We start from the raw sequence: 18,198 nt of genomic DNA, 5'->3' as shown, positions 1-18,198 counted from the left end.
TTGATTTGCAATTCCAAAATCAATACAATGTTTTCAAATCATTCAAAGACATGCATAGAGTGGGGTAAAATTTGAATCACCCAAAGGTGATGATCTGCCTTCTTGTTTCAACATCATATTGTACTAGTAAATATATGCCTTTTCCATGGTCTATTTAGTGTCACACACGTTTTTTGTACTTTTTGTTGCATAGTGCCGAAGTGCTGTCTAGAGTTCCTGAAGCACAAGACTGATATGCCTTATATGGAAAATATGAGATATTAGATAAGCTTTGTTCAGGTACAATTTACAGTGCGGTTGGCCATGAGTACAATGTTTATAAATCATGAATCAATAATACATATTAAATAAGGTATCTTTAAACAAAAACACACATAAAACAAGATTATATGTATTGCTAACTTGACAAAAATGTTGTGACAAAGGGCTCAGAGGAACCTAACCTTGTATTTCCCCTAGGAACAATGCTTCAGAATTCACTAACTCAGTGTTCACAGTGACTTTAAAGAACATAACTAGCCCAAGTAACAAGAATCAACTATACTTTGAATATGACACCTTTATGCAGTGTAAAATTAAGTAAGACAGGGTAACAGAGCTAATTCACCAAAATGAGCTACCATTTCCGCACACACGGCAGTATTCAATAAATAAGAGTACCAAATAAATGATTCCAAAAATTTAGTGCTAAAGTCCTAAGGAATAGCCCAGCTGGTCTCGGGCAGTTGAGAGTTAACTCGGGAAACAAAAGGTCACCGGTTCGATTCGCAGTCAGGGCACAGGTTGTTGGCTGAATCCCTGGTGGGGGGCATGCAGGAGGCAGCCAATTATGTTTCTCTCTCTCTCCCTTTCCCTTCCTCTTTCTCTAAAAATTAATAAAGACATATTTTAAAATGTTACTTCCTTTAAAAAAAATAAAGTTCTAAGGAACAGACTTCTACAGTTCAATACTCTTGCCCAGCCAGAACAAAGGTAGACCAGTATTTGTCATTAGTTGGAGCATAAAGGCAAGCATCAGAAGGTTAAACACAAAGTCATTAAAATCAGAGAAGAAAAAAGTTCAAAATCAACAACAGAAACACGGTGTTGAAGAGTCTATGTCCTGATCGGACAGAATTCTTTAAAGGGCTAAGAGTGGGTTTGCCACCAGTGAACAGAGAAGGTAGATCTTGACAAACTAGTAAGATTTAAATTAGCCACTGTACTCGTAATTTTAAATTTTAGGAGTATCACAGGCCCTTTTCATCGTTTCCTTCTGAAAAATTATTTTACCCAATTGTGATAGTAGTCAGATATTTGGCCAAATGCTATTCTACATGTTTCTGTGAAGGTATATTTTGGATAGGATTAACATTTAAATCAATCAGCTTTGAGTGCTGAAGATTATCCTCTGTAATTCAGGTGTGCCACAATCAATCAGTTGAAGGTCTTAGAAAAATACTGACTTCCCCTGAAAGAATTAAATTCTGCCAACAGACTGACATCTGTAAAAGTGCAATTCTTTCCTAAGTCTCCAGCCTGTTGGCCTACCCTGCAGAGTTTGGACTTGCCAGCATCCACAATTATGAGCCAATTCCTTAAAATCAACTAGTCTCCCTCTCCCTCTCCCTCTACACATAATGTGTGCACACACACACACACACACACACACACAAAGTGCACCATATTGGTTCAGTTTCTCTGGAGAACTCTAATACACCAATAGAAATTTTGTAATGGAAATTTAAGAATATTAAAGCAATTAGAACGCAAGTCCACCAAGCCCTACAGAAGCAGGGATCTACTTTTGTTTCCCATTACAGGGAGAAGGAAACCAAGGTTCTGAGTTGAACTATGCTGGCCACAGTCACACCATAATTGGGATAGTGAGTAAAATTCAAACAAAAATGAATTATTCTTCACACTGAAAGGCGACTTAGAATAATAATAATTTAGGAGAGATACAATAAAATATGCAGGTACTTACTAAATTCTGAAATGTAGGAATTTAAAGAGGCAAATTTAAGTTATATTTCTCACGGGGTATCGGGAAGTCTGGATATCATTCCTCTAAAGGGCAATAACAATGGAATGCACAAATAGTAGGAAGAATCGTTTAGCTAAATTCATATGACCATACAACTACATATCTAATCTTTTTAATGCTGATGTCATCAAATATATGTATTCACTCCCGTAATATAACTTTCAATGGCACTCTGTTCAATAAGTCTGTATTTCTCACTACTGTATTTTTCATCAACTGTCATCAGCTTTCACAATGTGTAGAAAATTACCTGTGATCACATAGTGCCACGCATGAATAAGTGCTTCAATTTTATTTAACATTTTTAAATGACTAAACAGCTCAACTTTATATAATGCACAGTACTAAAACAGTGCAACATGTTTACCGTAAACATATGGTCACGAAACTGAATACCCACAATACCCATCAACCCAACTTGGCACTTTTACTCATTTAAAGAAGCAGCTTTTCTGAAATCTTGCTGGACGGTAACAGCTGCTCTTCATCTTCCTCCACCTACTGTCTTCTGAACTGGTTCAGGTTGCTCAGCACATACCCACACGGCGTTAAGAAAGCCATGAAAACCACCACGAGTCCAACAGCCACGTCCTGGAAGAGAAAATGAAAAGCGCCCAGTGGGTATGGCTCCCTCCACCACCGCTCACTGCCTCACAAAAAACCGCTTTCGTTTTACAGGATCTGGCCGTTGCCCTAGGAACCCGGGCCTGCGGAAAACTAAAAAGCAGGATTTCCATTCCTTAATGACCTAAAACTTAAATTTTTGAAAAGTATCCACTTTTCCTCCACGGTTCTCAACCTGTGGGTCGCGACCCCTTTGGCAGTCGAATGGCCCTTTCACAGGGGTCGCCTAAGACCATCCTGCATATCAGATATTTACATGACGATTCATAACAGTAGCAACATTACAGCTATGAAGTAGCAACGAAAACAATTTTATGGTTGGGTCACACATGAGGAACTGTATTTAAAGGGCCAGAAGGTTGAGAACCACTGCAACGGTTTCTCACTTCCAACCTTTGAACTCCGGGGCCTAGATGCGGAGCAGGATTTTTCACCATCGGAGGGGAAGGATAGGTCTCGGCAATGCAGAGGGCGTTTGAAGTTGGCAGACGGTCCGCAGTGCAACAAAGGCGCTGCCCTCCATCTTGGCGCCCATGAAGGGGACCCACGAGGTCGAGGCCCAAACCTCTCCCAGGCCGCGCTCGCTCCCTGGGTCCTCGTTTGGTTCCCCTCAGGTCCAACGAAGGGGTGCTCACCGTGGCCCTGCCCCACCCGCAGCACCCTCCAACGGAGGCCCAGCAGTGGAAGCCTGGGAGCCGCCCACAGGAGCCGTGGCCCGGGTCCCCTCCACCCGTCGAGGCCACGTGCCCTCGCCCACTATGTCCAGTCGGCGCGGCCCTGGGGGCTGGGCGCCAACTCACCAATTCGGACAACGGCTGCTGGCTGCGACCAGGCCCCAAGTGGACCAGCCGGAGACCAGGTCCAGGCGGGGTCAGGCGGCTGCGGCGATGCAGGCAGAGAATAATCAGGCGGGGCATGGCGCGTCAGGCGAGGTGAAGCCAGGCGAAGTGAAGCAAGATCGACTGGACCGCACGCGGGAGGCAAGGAGGCGAGTGAAGGCTGGACCGCGTGAGTTCCAGAGCTGGGCGGGAATCGGGTTTGCGCATGCGCCTCTGGCCACAGGCCCCGCCCCTTCCGCTCTGCCTTGCTATGCCCTGCCCCTTCCGCTCTGCCTTGCTAATCCCCGCCCAGCTCAGCCCAGTACTCGCCCACATTTCCCCCCAGCCCTCAAGCACCTCCCTTCTCATCTCATTCCCATATCCCTCAAACCCGTGCCCCTCGGGTAGGCTTCCTACTCCTCCCAAACTGCCCAGACCCCCAACCCCACACAGATCATCTCTTGATTTCTGCTGGGAAAAGCGAGGACTCAGTACCTCTACGCTTCGCTTCACCTTTCCTCTGCACCTATACTTCTCAACGTGCCATTCCTTCTCATTGGCTGAGTTTATTACATTTATACTCCGTTCTCTAATGTCAATGAAATCCTCCATACATTGACTATAAATTAATTCCCAACACTGAAAACCAAAAACAGGCCTGGCCAGGCAGCTCAGTTGATTAGAGCGTTGTGGGGATACACCCAGGTTGCGGTTGGGCTCCCCTGCCAGGGCACATACAAGGAACAACCACTGAATGCTTAGATAAGTGGGACAACAACTCTCTCTCTTTCTCTCTCTCCCTATCCCCTCTTTCTGTTCTTTCCTCTTTCTCTCTCTAAAAATCAACAAATTTAAAAAATTGTTTTGCAAAAAGAAAACCAAGAATGACTATCTGTTAATGATTTAAAAAATATTCATGGGAGGATCAAATACAGTGTTTGGGCCCAGTAGAGAAGGTGATATCACAAATGCGTAGCACTTGGAGAGAAAAATGGGATATATTGTAATTTTTTATTGTAATCTATAATAATAAAAGGATAATATGCTAATTAGAACAGACAACCTTCCGGATGAAGCCAGGGCTGTGAGGGAAGCCCGGGTCCTGGGTGCCAGAGGAAAGGTGGTGCCAGCAGCCAGGGAAAAGAAGGCCCCTACTCTTGCACAAATTTTGTGCATCCGGGCTCTAGTACTATAATAAACCTTTATCCATTCTTTAAGATGAACCAATTTGTTCACACTATTTCCTTGTTAGGCCTATTGTACAACTAGCATTCTAGAATTTCCTTTGGTTGCCCTGTTTCTGCAACCTGGTATTTTCCTCTTTCTTAGGTTCTTATTTCATTTTGATGTAGAAACGTCCCTAAGCCACTCTTTCAGGAATGGTCTGTAGCTGATAAATATCCCCAGCCCTTGCAAGTCAGAAAAATCTTTCTTTTGCTCCCCACTTAAATGCTAATTTTGCTGACTCTAGAGCAGTGGTTCTCAACCTTCTGGCCCTTTAAATACAGTTCCTCATGTTGTGACACAACCATAAAATTATTTTCGTTGCAATTTCGTAACTATAATGTCCCTACTGTTATGAATCATAATGTAAATAGCTGATAGGCAGGATGGTCTTAGGCGACCCCTGTGAAAGGGTCATTCGACCGCCAAAGGGGTTGCGACCCACAGGTTGAGAACCGCTGGTCTACAGCTCTAGGCTTACAATCATTGTCCCTCAGGAATATGACCAATAGTATTTCCTTGTGTTCTAATATCTAGTGTAACTGATAAGTGTGATGCCAATATAATTCTCAACTTTTGATGTAGCCTCTTTTTTTTCTTTATGGAATCTTTTAGGAATTTCTGTTTGTCTTTGGACTTATGAAGTTTCTTCAAGATATGGCTAGATATGGGTCTGTCTTCATTCATATGAATTCGCAGTGGTAGAGACCTCTCAACTTGAAGACTGGGGTGTTTCTTTAGCGCTGGGAGATTTCTAGTATTTATTTCCTTCTCTCTAGTTTCTCTATTCCCAATCTGAAACTACTGCTAGCCCTGGCCAGGTAGCTGAATTGGTTAGAGCAACATCCTGATACACCAAGATTGTGGGTTCCATCCCCAGTCAGGACACAGGAAAGAATCAACCTGCCCTGGCAATTTTGGCTCAGTGATTAGAGAGTTGGCTCTAGCAGGTTCAATACCTGCCCCAGTTGGGACTTGAGCAGGAGGCAACCAATCCATTTCACTTGGATGTTTCTCTCTCTCTCACCCTCCACCCCAACCCCTCACCCCACCTCCTGTCTCTCTTCCTTCCACTCTCTCTGAAAAGCAATGGAAAAATACCCTCAGGTGAGGATTTTTTTAAAAAGTAACTACTGCCCTAACTGGTTTGGCTCAGTGGATAGAGCGTCGGCCTGCGGACTGAGGGGTCCCAGGTTCGATTCCAGTCAAGGGCATGTGCCTTGGTTGCAGGCACATCCCCAGTGGGAGATGTGTAGGAGGCAGCTGATCGATGTTTCTCTCTCATCGATGTTTCTAACTTTCTATCCCTCTCCCTTCCTCTCTGTGGAAAATCAATAAAATATATTTTTTTAAAAAAAGTAACTACTATTAGATGGATATTGGCCCTTCTTGGTGGGTCATCTATGTGTTTCAATTTTCTCTTTTTGTTCCTTTTTTCTACATTCTGGAAGATTCCCTTGACTTTTTCTTCTAGCCCTTCTGTTGAGTTCTTCATTTAGAATTCTATTTCTAAAACTTATTAATAATTTGGGTTTTTTTTTATAGAGTCACCTATTCATATTTTATAGATGCATTGTCACCTCAAATTTCTCCAAAAATAGTACTTTGAACTTCTTATTTTTAAAGATTTGTTTCTGTTTTTGAGAGAGAGAGAGAGAGAGAGAGAGAGAGAGAGAGAGGTGTATCTTGTATGTGCCCTGAAGGGGGATCTCAACCCAAAACCTTGGCATATCAGACAACACTCTAACCAACCAGCTACCTGGCCAGGATCTCCCCAACATTTTTTTAATGTTTTTTATTGATATTTTGGAGAGAGAAGAGGAGGGGGATGAGAGAGAAACACTGTTTAGAGAGAAACAGATGCCCTAGCCGGTTTGGCTCAGTGGATAGAACGTTGGCCTGCAGACTGAAGGATCCCGAGTTTGATTCCAGTCAAGGGCACATGCCTGGGTTGTAGACTCGAGGCAACTGACCTGTGATTCTCATCATTGATGTTTCTATTTCTCTCTCCTCCCTTCCTCTCTGAAATCAATTAAAAAAATATATATATATATATATTTTTTTTTTTAAATGAGAGAGAAACATAGATTGCCTCCTACATGCCCTCTACTGAGAATCCAGCTTCAACCTGGCATGTGCCCTGACCTGAAATCGAACAGGTGACCTCTCAGTGCAGGAGAGGATGCTCAACCAACTGAGCTGAACTGGCCAGGGCCCTCCCTTGCTTTTTAAACTAAAAAAGAAAGTTAGCAAGAAATGCTAAAGTAAGCTAAGAAAGAGCTCAGTAAGAGACACGGCGACTAGACCAATCACAATTCAAAAATGTTTTGACTGGAGTGCAGCTGATGTGAGAATTGAGCACTTTAGGTATTTTGCTGGGACAAAACCCTTAAGCTATTTTTGACAGTGTCAGTAAAACTAACCCCAAATTCAGCCACACAACACAAACTCCTAGCCACCCACTCCTATCCCAAGAGGTAGCACAGCTTCTCAAATTACAATCCAACCTTCTTCAAGTCACAAAAGACTAGCACTATTAACTCAAACCTCTGCAATATTCAATAAAGGGCTTAGTGTGCCCTGCATTCAATATGTTCTCTGTGACCTACAATGCAGGGCCTTCCTGGTGCAGTTATGTAAAAGGACATAATTAGAACGACAGCCTAGAGATCAAGTTTGGGTTTTTTTGAGCTCTGTGTGTACAATGAAAATGAAAGGCACACTCGCCTACTTAGTTTTCTTCATGTGGTTTTTATAAATGCTCATGTTCTAAATAAACTGGCATTAGAGTTCTAGGCGATTATATAATGTATTAACTGCACTCCCCCAGGCTCAAACATCCTGAATTTTCTCCTCTGTAGAAACACACATCTAACTGCTATTCAAGGGCCAAAGGTCTTTGAGGAAAGCAGTGCCTCTCTCTGGGTCTATTTGTGGCTGCCTTTACAATTGCAGGACCTCTGAGATAGAAACTCAGAGAAGCAAGCAGCAAGAGCAGAAGGGCTGCCAAGGTGGGAAAAACATCCCGAGTTATGCAACTGGTAACATCAGTAACACTTTAGCATTGAAAGCACAATGGTATTATAAGATCCAGCAAAAGCTGCTGTCCATGATTACAAAGAATCCTGAGAAAGAACTGTCTTCAGGCAGTTCAGAACATAATCTTGGTGTTCCAAGTTCGTTATTGTGCAAAATTTTCTTTAAGTTGATTCTTTTATCAAAAATGACATCACTTGAAACAAAAATACTATTGTGGGAGCTAAAATAATATATTAATACTTTTCCTCCCTCTTTCTACGTTTTTCTGGCTGGGCCAATAACCAAACTAATGGAAACAGATTAACAGGAGAAAATCAATGCCCATGGGGAATTCACAAAGACATGGTAAGAGAGTTTGGACAAAGGAGGAAGGTGGGTAAAAGGAGTATTAGATTTCAAGAAGTGAGAATGGGCAATTTGGCAGCAGTTGAGGAAGAAGGAAACACACATGGCAGGAAAATTCTTGCTAGGTGACTCAGAAACAATGTGACAACAGGGGTTATGTAGCTAACAGACACCTGCCTAAAACCCTCTTGTTTACCACACTTAATTCAAATTAGGCTAAGGCAGCATCCTAAGATCTCCTTCCTGAAGCAGGTTTCTCTGTCTGAATCTCCTGGGTAGAAAAGGCGGGGGAGGGTCAAAGGTTCTTTCTGAGTCTCTTGTTTCTTAATAAATAGCTTTAAATCATTATCCCCGAAAGCAGTTTCAAGGTGGCAGAATTTTAGTCTCTTCACTATTAAAACTGAGAACAGTTTTAGTTTTTTTAAATATATTTTTCTTGATTTTTTTTTTTTTTACAGAGAGGCAAGGAGAGAGATAGAGAGTTAGAAACATCGATGAGAGAGAAACATTGATCAGCTGCCTCCTGCACACCCCCTACTGGGGATGTGCCCGAAACCAAGGTACATGCCCTTGACTGGAATCGAACCTGGGACCTTTCAGTCCGCAGGCCTATGCTCTATCCACTGAGCCAAACCGGCCAGGGCAGTTTTAGTTTTCTTACATCATTTTTTTTTTTTATGAAATTGGACATTCCTCTTCCTCTCCTGAACGACACCCAGAAATTCTTTGATGTATTTCTGTTATGCTGGAGTAAAAAGAGATTGACAGTTGGAGCAAAAGGTCAAAGGTCAGGCCTCAGCATTATTATTATCTAGCTACAGAGGCTCAGACTAACAAAGTAAGTGTAATAATATTTCTCTTTGCCAGACCCCCACCCCCAGAGCAGGATGATGGACCAGGTACAGAAACTCCCAGGGCTAAAAGCTCTGGCAAGGGGCAAAACTGGGAAAACAAGAACCTTGCCCACAGGGTAACCTGCATATCGCTGGTCATGTGGTTTGGACCCCAGATCTTTCATATCGCGGGTCAGGTGGTTTAGACCCCGAGACCTTTTCCTCCCTGAAGATAACATCTAGGCCTCAGTTGTATTTCAGCTCCAGGCCCAGAACAGCAGCAAAGCCAGACCAGTGGCACCTTGGCTGCCTCAGGACCAGCTACATTGACTAATGACCCCCTGCCCTGACACTGACGCATCAGTAGAGACCATAGCCCTTGAAGAATACACCTAGAAAACTGATGAACACGTTAGTGGCAAAAATAGAATATCGGGACCAGCTACTAGTACAATTATGAGGAATATTAATCATGCTCTGTTAACCATGATGGTTTTGTTCTGATTAAAGAAAGCACATTCTAACCTGGCTGGAAGTTTGTACACCTGGGACATGGGCACTAACATCGGAATGCAGTCCATCCTCCTCTCCTGAGAACGGCCTATCATGATGGGAAGATTTACAACAACGTGGCTGAAACAATCTAGTCCCGGAGGCACCCACTCTTTACGGGCCCCTATTGCCTGTAATCGTCCTGGAGACCACCCTCTGCAACACGCCCTCCCCCCACCCTCACCCCGCATGACTTCTGGGATGCAACCTGTGATAAGTATCCTGTGCCTGCTTCCCCATGCCTATAATTCCTACTTTCACACATAATCTTTGTCCTTCTACCCAATATAAACAGCTGGCTTGCTATGGTGGGGTACAGAGCAGATTTTTGTGGGTGACCTGCTGCTCTCCCATACTGCTAGCGTTATTGGAATAGACACTCATATATGATTCAATCCTCTCTCTCCTTAATTGACTCAAGTAGTGACAGGCAGCCTGGACCCCTTGATTATCCAGTTATAAATATTCTATTAAGACCCTCCGCTGAAACCTCCCCTAAGATTTCCACCTGTAAGAAAGCAATAAACACACTCAGGGCAAAGGACCCAGTTCGCGCTCTCACTTCAAGGAGAATGCCTGTGCCATTCCCCCACAGGCATGTATCCCCCCACCTCTAAGAGACCCCATGAGACTCGCAACCAGGAGAGCAATGGGCAGCGGCAGCTCATCCTGGGCTAACCCCTGAACCTGTCTCCAAGGCCCCCTTTTCTCTGACTTCTCAGTGAGCCAAAGCATCCCAGCCTAGGCTTTCCTGCTGCTTCTTCTATGCCCTTTCGTTGTCCTAAGTATATTTTTGCTGCCATCATGGACCCAATGCCCTTTGGCTCAGTGCTGTGTAGCCCAAGCATGTCAAACTCAAAGGCTAACATGGGCCAAATAAACAAGTTTATGTGGGTGGCAAAAAACCAAAAGCTTCAATTTTAATAGAAACATAGGTGTATTTCTATAGAGACATGCTGAATACAAAGGGTTGAAATAAATGAGTAATCGTTAACATAAAATAATGAAACATTTCAATAAAAATTAATATTTTTTTCCTGAGCCCTAACTGGGTTGGCTTAGTGGATAGAGTGTTGGTCGGCAGACTCAAGGGTCCAGGTTCGATTCCAGTCAAGGGCATGTACCTTGGTTGCAGGCACATCCCCAGTAGGGAGTGTGCAGGAGGCAACTGATTGATGTTTCTCTCTCATCAATGTTTCTAATTCTCTATCCCTCTCCCTTCCTCTCTGTAAAAAATCAATAAAATATATTTAAAAATATTTTTTCTTGAACATTAACTTACCAGACACTGAATAACTGCACAAATTAATAAGCGTCTGCTTGCTATGACATGCACTGACCACCAGGGGGCAGACACTCAGACTGGTAGGTTAGCTTGCTGCTGGGGTCCGGCAAATTGGGACTGAGGGAGACAGGCCAGATGTGCCCTGGAGCCCTCCTGCAGTCCCTCCTGGCTGGCCAACCTCCCATGTCCCTCCCCGGCCTCAAGTGTGCACCAGTGGGGTCCCTCAGGCTGGCTTGCACCCTCTCGAAATCTGGGACCCCTCGTGGGATGTCGGAGAGCCGGTTTCAGCCCGATCCCACAGGCCAGGTGGAGGGACCCCACTGGTGCAGGAATTTGTGCACTGGGCCTCCAGTTATGTATAACAGGATATTGTAAAAATTAAGTTATGAAATTTTTATTAAGATGTTTCTAACATACTATTATATTGGCTGGGTTGCAAAAATATTCGTTGTGGGCCACGTGTGGTCTGTGGGTTGTGAGTTTGATATGCTTGGTGTAGCCCTTCCCTTTGGATAGCTATCTCCCATCCCCTATTCTAGTGGTTCTCAACCTTGGCTGCACATTAAAAACACCTGGGAATCTTTCTAAAATCCTCATTTCTGGGCTTCATCCTCCAGAAATTCTCTTTCTTTGTTACTAATGTTGTGGCCCCACCCCATAACAAAGAAACACTGCCCTATTCCTTAAATTCAATTTTTCATTATTCACCCTCCTAGATGGCTATTTAGCTTGCCCAGGGACCACTGATGTTAACCTTTTGTTCTTTGAATGGGAATATGGAAATGAGATAGTATATGTACCAGTTAAGATTACTTGGATAAATGTTTAAGAAAAACAGAGATAAATGAAATTGATTGGCTCACATAATTGGAAAGGCCAAAGGTAGGACTAATTTCAGGGCAGCTTAATTAAGCATAAACTTTTTAAAAACTCTAAACTGTTCTGCATTAAATTACAGTGGCCAGAGAGTGAAAGAAAGACATCTGTTAGTCTGTTCATAGATGCTGACCAACTAACAAAAGACTTCTCATCTTCCTGTTTTGCCTGCTGGCATTTTGGATTAATTTACAGGTGGCTAGTTCTGCAGATGATGATGATGATGATGATGATGATGATTGGTTAAGCCTCACCTGAGGGTATTTTTTTCCATTGCTTTTCAGAAAGAGTGGAAAGGAGGGAGGGGAGAGAGAGAGAGAAAGAGAAACATCAATGTGAAAGAGATACAGCAACTGGTTGCGTCCTGCATGCTCCCCAACCAGGAGTGGGGAGCGATCCTGAAACCCAGGTACATGGTCTTGACTGGGAATCAAACTCACAGCCTTTCAGTGTGCAGGCTTAGGCTTTAACCACTGAACATACTGGCCAGGGCCCACGGATTATTTTAGCCAGGCACCAGCAGCATCCAGCAACTTCCGCTTATTTACCTGTGGGGTTTCCAGACTGCTGCCCCATCCAGTCCACAAGAGTGGACATTTCTTGAGGCAAACTGCTATCCCAGAACTAGCCCTGCTTCACCTTCCCCTCCCCTTTGCCTATAGCTCATGTAAATTCTTTTAAAGACTACCTCTTTCCTTCCCCATCTCCCCTATTTGATGTATAAAAATGCTTGCAAAATTCCTGGATGACAGATATGCTGACTCTTCTATCTAGCTATATTGCTGGTGGTTTAACTCCATGCCCCAAGACCATTCTTTTTGGCTAGCATTTTTGGTTCAATAAAATCTTGGTTATAAAAAGACTTTCAACTGTGGAAGTTAAAGTTTTTGTGCATAACAGCATCTCTGCTACTGGCAATATGACAAGACCTCAGTTCTTGTCTTCTTTAAAGGAAAGATTTCAATCAAGAGACAAACCTTAGTAAAGGAAGAAAGAATTTATTGACCACAGCAAAAACACACTTAGGGTAGTGAAACAAAGAAGAACATAGAGCAGTGATGGCGAACCTTTTGAGCTCGGCGTGTCAGCATTTTGAAAAACCCTAACTTAACTCTGTGCCGTGTCACATATAGAAATTTTTTGATATTTGCAACCATAGTAAAACAAAGACTTATATTTTTGATATTTATTTTATATATTTAAATGCCATTTAACAAAGAAAAATCAACCAAAAAAATGAGTTTGCGTGTCACCTCTGACACGCGTGTCATAGGTTCACCATCACTGACATAGAAGAAGCAACAGTAGAGCCCAGGCTAGGCTGTTTTGGCTCATTGAGAAGTCAGAAAAAAGGGGGCTCTGGAGACAGGTCCAGGGTGTTAACCCAGGATGAGCTGCCACTGCTCAAAGCTCCCCTGGTTGCAAGTCTCATGGGGTCCCTTAGACTCTAAGGCTTAGAGGAAAGAAGGAGGGGAGGGAATGGCTTGGTTGAGCTCCACTGGGGGAGAGCTCCTGCTAGGTCCATTGTGTTGAGAGTATTAACCTCTCTCTTACGGGTGGACATCTTAGGGGAGGGTCTCAATAGGATATTCATCAGCTTTCCAGGGTCCTGGTCTCCACTGATTGGTTGGTGCCAGGGAGGGGCTCATTAGTCAGTACAGCTGGTCTTGAGGAAACCACAGAGTCACTTATCTGGTTTTGCTGCTTTTCTGGAGCTAAAATACAAAGGAGGCCCAGATGTTATTTTTAGGGAGAAAAGGTCAGGGTGTTTAAACCTCATGACCAGTGATATGCTAGCAGCTAGGGGAGGATAGGTTACCCTGGGGGCAAGGTTCTTGTTTTCCCAGTTTTGCCCCTTGATAGGCACCCTGGGCTTTCTGCCCTGGTGAGTTTCTGTACTTGGCCCATCCTCCTTGCTCTGCTATAACATCTCTGATCATGTCACCAGGGACACCGTTTTTTTTAAGGTACAAGTTAGCTGTATCCTGAAGTAGGCTCCCCTCAGGTAGAAAGATGGTTGCCAAGAGCTCCCGGGGCTACATCCCTTTTCAGCCATGTTCAACAGAAAAGGAGGGGAGTCCAGCAAATTCTGTCCAAGGACAGGCGTTCTTTTCCAGAAGTCCCAGCAAACATTTCACCACATCCGGGCTCTTGATGGGGTTACATTTCCTCCCCTGAACCTATCTTTAAAGCCAGGGAAGTAGCATCTGCTGAAAATCTTAAATCGGGAAACCAGGTATAAAATATAGGATCAATCCCACTCAGACCACTTAATTGGGAAAAGTGAAGGGTTATGAGGAAGAAGGAAAGTGGAAATGTTATCATTGTAATTAGTAGCTAGTTATTAATATAAAGAAAGAAAGCAAAGCGAAGGCAGACATTGTAAGCTATAACTTCGCGCGCCCCAGGAGACCATAGGTCCATTCCCAGCAGATCACTGGGGGAAGAAATCAAACAAAGGTGGAGATAGGCACATGTGCAGCAGAAATCTGGATGGCACAGGGGAGGCACTTGCTTGTCAGTCTAGCCTGGCAAACAATGGATATTGCCTAGGCCTGGGGTCGGCAAACCGCGGCTCCCGAGCCACATGCGGCTCTTTGGTCCCTTGAGTGTGGCTCTTCCACAAAATACCACGTGCGGGCGCGCACGTACAGTACGATTGAAACTTCGTGGACCATGCGCAGAAGTCGGTATTTTGTGGAAGAGCCACACTCAAGGGGCCAAAGAACCGCATGTGGCTCGCGAGCCGTGGTTTGACGAGCCTCAGTTTGCCAACCATTGGTAGGGGGTGGACCCCATCAGAAGCATGCAAAATCTTGGAAAGTTCCTGGTTAAAATCTCCAAAGAATGCCCTCTCTCTTACTCACCATGGTCCTCTTGCTCTCTCTTGCTCCGTCACCCATGCTTGCTCTGCACTCACCTGTTCGCTCTCCAGAGCCATGTCGCCCTAAGCAGCCACATGGTCCATGCCCATGGGGACCCCATACGAAATGGACTATAGCTGGGAACACAAGCTAAGCTAGCAGGTGCTGGACTGGATTGGACTTTAATATGGAGCAAAACCATGGGCAGTGGCCTTAATTCTGGCCCTGCTGAGACAAGATTGGACTTGCTCCACGGTGGGACAGAGAGAGATGGGAATCTTTTTCTCCCAAAATGCTTGGAAACAGTATCATTATATGCAAAGCACATGATGAAATTAAATTTTCCCTTTTTCCATGATTTAAAAAACCCAGCTTCCATATTGTATTTCCGTAAAGGTAAGGCTAGGGAAGGGCTTTGGTGAATAGTTATGTATAGTTAAAAAAAAAAAGGGGGGGGGACAGATTGGAGTAACAGAAAATGGAATACACAGTTAATGTAGAAAATAACTCAGGTTTTCAGCTTAAGTGACCAGGTGGATGGGGTGCCATTCACTGATGGAGGGAGCAGGGAGAGGAACACACACAATTCAGGACTCTTGATCACAAGTGACAGCAACTGTTTTTGCTCACTTCTAATTAGCTTAAGATTTTTTAAAAAAAAGTGGGGTGAGTTATAATGGGTCATAACAACTGAAAAACCCGGGATGGATTGTTCTTTTCTGAAATTTCTAGAAAAGATTCTTATGAACCCATACTCTTCACCCTTACTGGATATAGTTGACCCTTGAATACAGGTTTGAACTGCAAGGGTCCTATTATAGGCAGGTTTTTTTTCAATAAATGCCTGCACTGTTTTTGATCCATAGTTGGAAGTCCACAGATATGCCATTTTATATATGGAACTTGAGCATCCTCAGATTTAGGTATCTGCTGAGGTCCTAAAGCCCCCATGGTATCCCTAGTCAGATACCAAGGGTAGTTAGTTTTGGGAGAGTGAAAAGTTATACATGGAATTTCAGGCTGTGTGAGCAGTCAGTGCCTCTAACCCCTGCATTGTTCAAGGGTCAACTGTACTATCTGTGCACTAGCCTTTCAGAAGTATTACTATGTAAAATTATTTCCAGTCTACATATTTAGTTTCTAAGCTTCTCAATGGCAAAGAATCATTTATTTTTTACCCAGAGCATCTAGCACTGTGTTACATACATTGTATTGGATGCTTAAAAAAAAATGTGTGTGGGCCCTAGCCGGTTTGGCTCAGTGAATAGAGCATTGGCCAGTGGACCAAAGAGTTCCAGGTTCGATTCCGGACGAGGACACTACCTCAGTTGCAGGCTCCTCCCTGGCCCGGGCCCTAGTCAGGGCATGTGCAGGCGGCAACCAATTGATGTGTTTCCCCCACATTGATATTCTCTCTGTCTTTCCCTCTCTCTGAAAATCAATGAAAAAATATCCTTGAGTGAAGATTTTAAAAAAAATGTGTGTTGGACTGAAGTGAACTGACAAATCTAAATTCTGATGGACTTGTAAACTGAGTTAATTCAATGTCTCAAAGGTGCACTAAAAACAGGGTAGATAAAGTAACTGGTTGAAAAAGTCACAGAAAACTTATGCATGGTTTCTGTGAAGGCAAATCAGATCCATAAAGTAGACAAAAAGACATTGTGGAACCAAGAGATCTTTTTTTTTAAATATATTTTTTATTGATTTCAGAGAGGAAGGGAGAGATAGAAACATCAATGAGAGAGAATCACTGATTGGCTGCCTCCTGCATGCCCCCTACCGGGGATGGAGCCCACAACCTGGGCATGTGCCCCTGATCAGAATCGAACCCGGGACTCTTCAGTTCCCAGGCCAATGCTCTATCCACTGAGCCAAACCAGCCAGGGTGAACCAAGAGATCTTATTCAGTTTTTCAAAAAGCCTCTGGTAGATTTCTGCATCAAAGGCTTTTAGAAAAATGGTATAATCCTGGACTAATTTAGAATGCTATCATCGTCAGTATTGTTTTAATTTTGTTTTTAAAGTTGTTTCTAGGAAGGAGAACCAAAGTCAAGCAATGAATGTTAGAAATAAATGAGAAAGTGTAACTAGTGGAGACTGATCTTATTTAACTTTTCATAAGTTGTCAAGAGGTGGTATGGACAATGGACTTTTTAGTTTTCAAATAATAGCTCTTTCAATTAATGCAATATTTAGCTGAAGACAAAGGCAAAATAATGGAAAATAGCAGTATGTGGCTGTAATTTACATAATATTTAATTCTATATTAAGGGGAAGTAAAACAATACAGGGCAATAGGAGGTGGGCATCTAGAGCCAATTCTTTGCTCCAAGTAGATGGGCCAATTTCCCTTGTATTTTCTCACTTTATGCGCTTCCTGTCTACGGTCCACACCTCTGTACTCAGTTGAAGAGTACACAGCCAGAGGGGATTCTTTTTCAGACGAGGAAATACTACAGATTCTGTTTAAACAATCTCCAAACTTTCAAGGATTAGTGTAGGGGGAAATGCATGGGGTGAAGGGGGGAAAAATGAATACAAATTGGGAAGAGGTATCCCTAGAAAGTAAAAGGTGAAGAATGAGCAAAAGAAAGACAGAACACATTTGAAAAAAGTACAGACAAAAGCAATGATCCTATTCAAAGAGATAAAGTAGTTCCATTGAAGGATGTCAAAAACTTAAACCCTCCAAATGAATATGAAGCATATTTAAATATATCAGAGATGGTTAAAAACACATCACAAAATTTGAAATTGCTCTCATCTTCTGAAGTGTAGAGGTGATCTGAGAACAACACAAATGCTCAGTATAACTTAAAAATCTTGTTTCTCAAAGGGTGAGTAAAGTTGAAAATGCAAACACTTTAAAAAGGGTTTTAGGTTAATTCCAGAGAACAAATACATCTTGTTTTCCTAAGGCCTACCAGAGAACTGTCAGGGGTTACGACCTCATGACTAGAGTCAGAAATGTCTGGGTTCTAGTCTTGGCTTGCCTATTTGCTAATGCTACATGTGTGCCCCTGGGCAAAGGACTTGGTATTTCAAAGTCCCCTCAGCTGTAAAGGACGATAATAATAATACCTGTCCCGGCTACCTCAAAGGATAGTTTCGGTGTTCAAACGAAGTCTGGTATTTCACGGTGTTTTGAGAACTGCCTGGTGCTCCATAAATACGGTGGGTTTTTTTGTTTGTTTGTTTTTTGCTATTGCATCACTGACATTTTTGCAAACTTTCAAACAAGGGACATGTTAGAGCAATTTGACGCCTCCCCGTGGCAACCGTGGCACCGCTTTCATCAATTCTTGACCCTCGTTTATGAGCGTGTCTTGTTGAGAACAACTTTTCCGCGTCTTTAACAGATTTTTTTTTAACCTGCTACACAACTAGCAAGGTGGTGCCTGTAAAAGCACCGGGAAGACAGGGCTGAAGATAAACTGCCAGGCGCCAAGAATGCCCTCTTGGAGGCTGGTGCATTGTGTGCGGTCCATCAGGAGCGGTCCGCAGAACGGAAACGTGAATGGGCAGACCTGGAGGTCCAACACCGTAGTCACGGGAATTCCATTCTGGGACCTGTAGTGAGGTGTCACCATTCCCAGGAAGAAGCAGGACACGACAACCAACTTCAAAGTCAGAGGGCCCAGGTCCAACCCCCGGCGTGGAGCTGGGATAATGCGCACGCACCCGGCTCCCCCGCGGCTGGGCTCTGCGA

This window comes from Myotis davidii, unplaced genomic scaffold (genome assembly GCF_000327345.1).
Source record: "Myotis davidii unplaced genomic scaffold, ASM32734v1 scaffold1703, whole genome shotgun sequence".
In the NCBI taxonomy this organism is placed as follows: domain Eukaryota; kingdom Metazoa; phylum Chordata; class Mammalia; order Chiroptera; family Vespertilionidae; genus Myotis; species Myotis davidii.
This window is presented reverse-complemented; position numbering follows the sequence as displayed.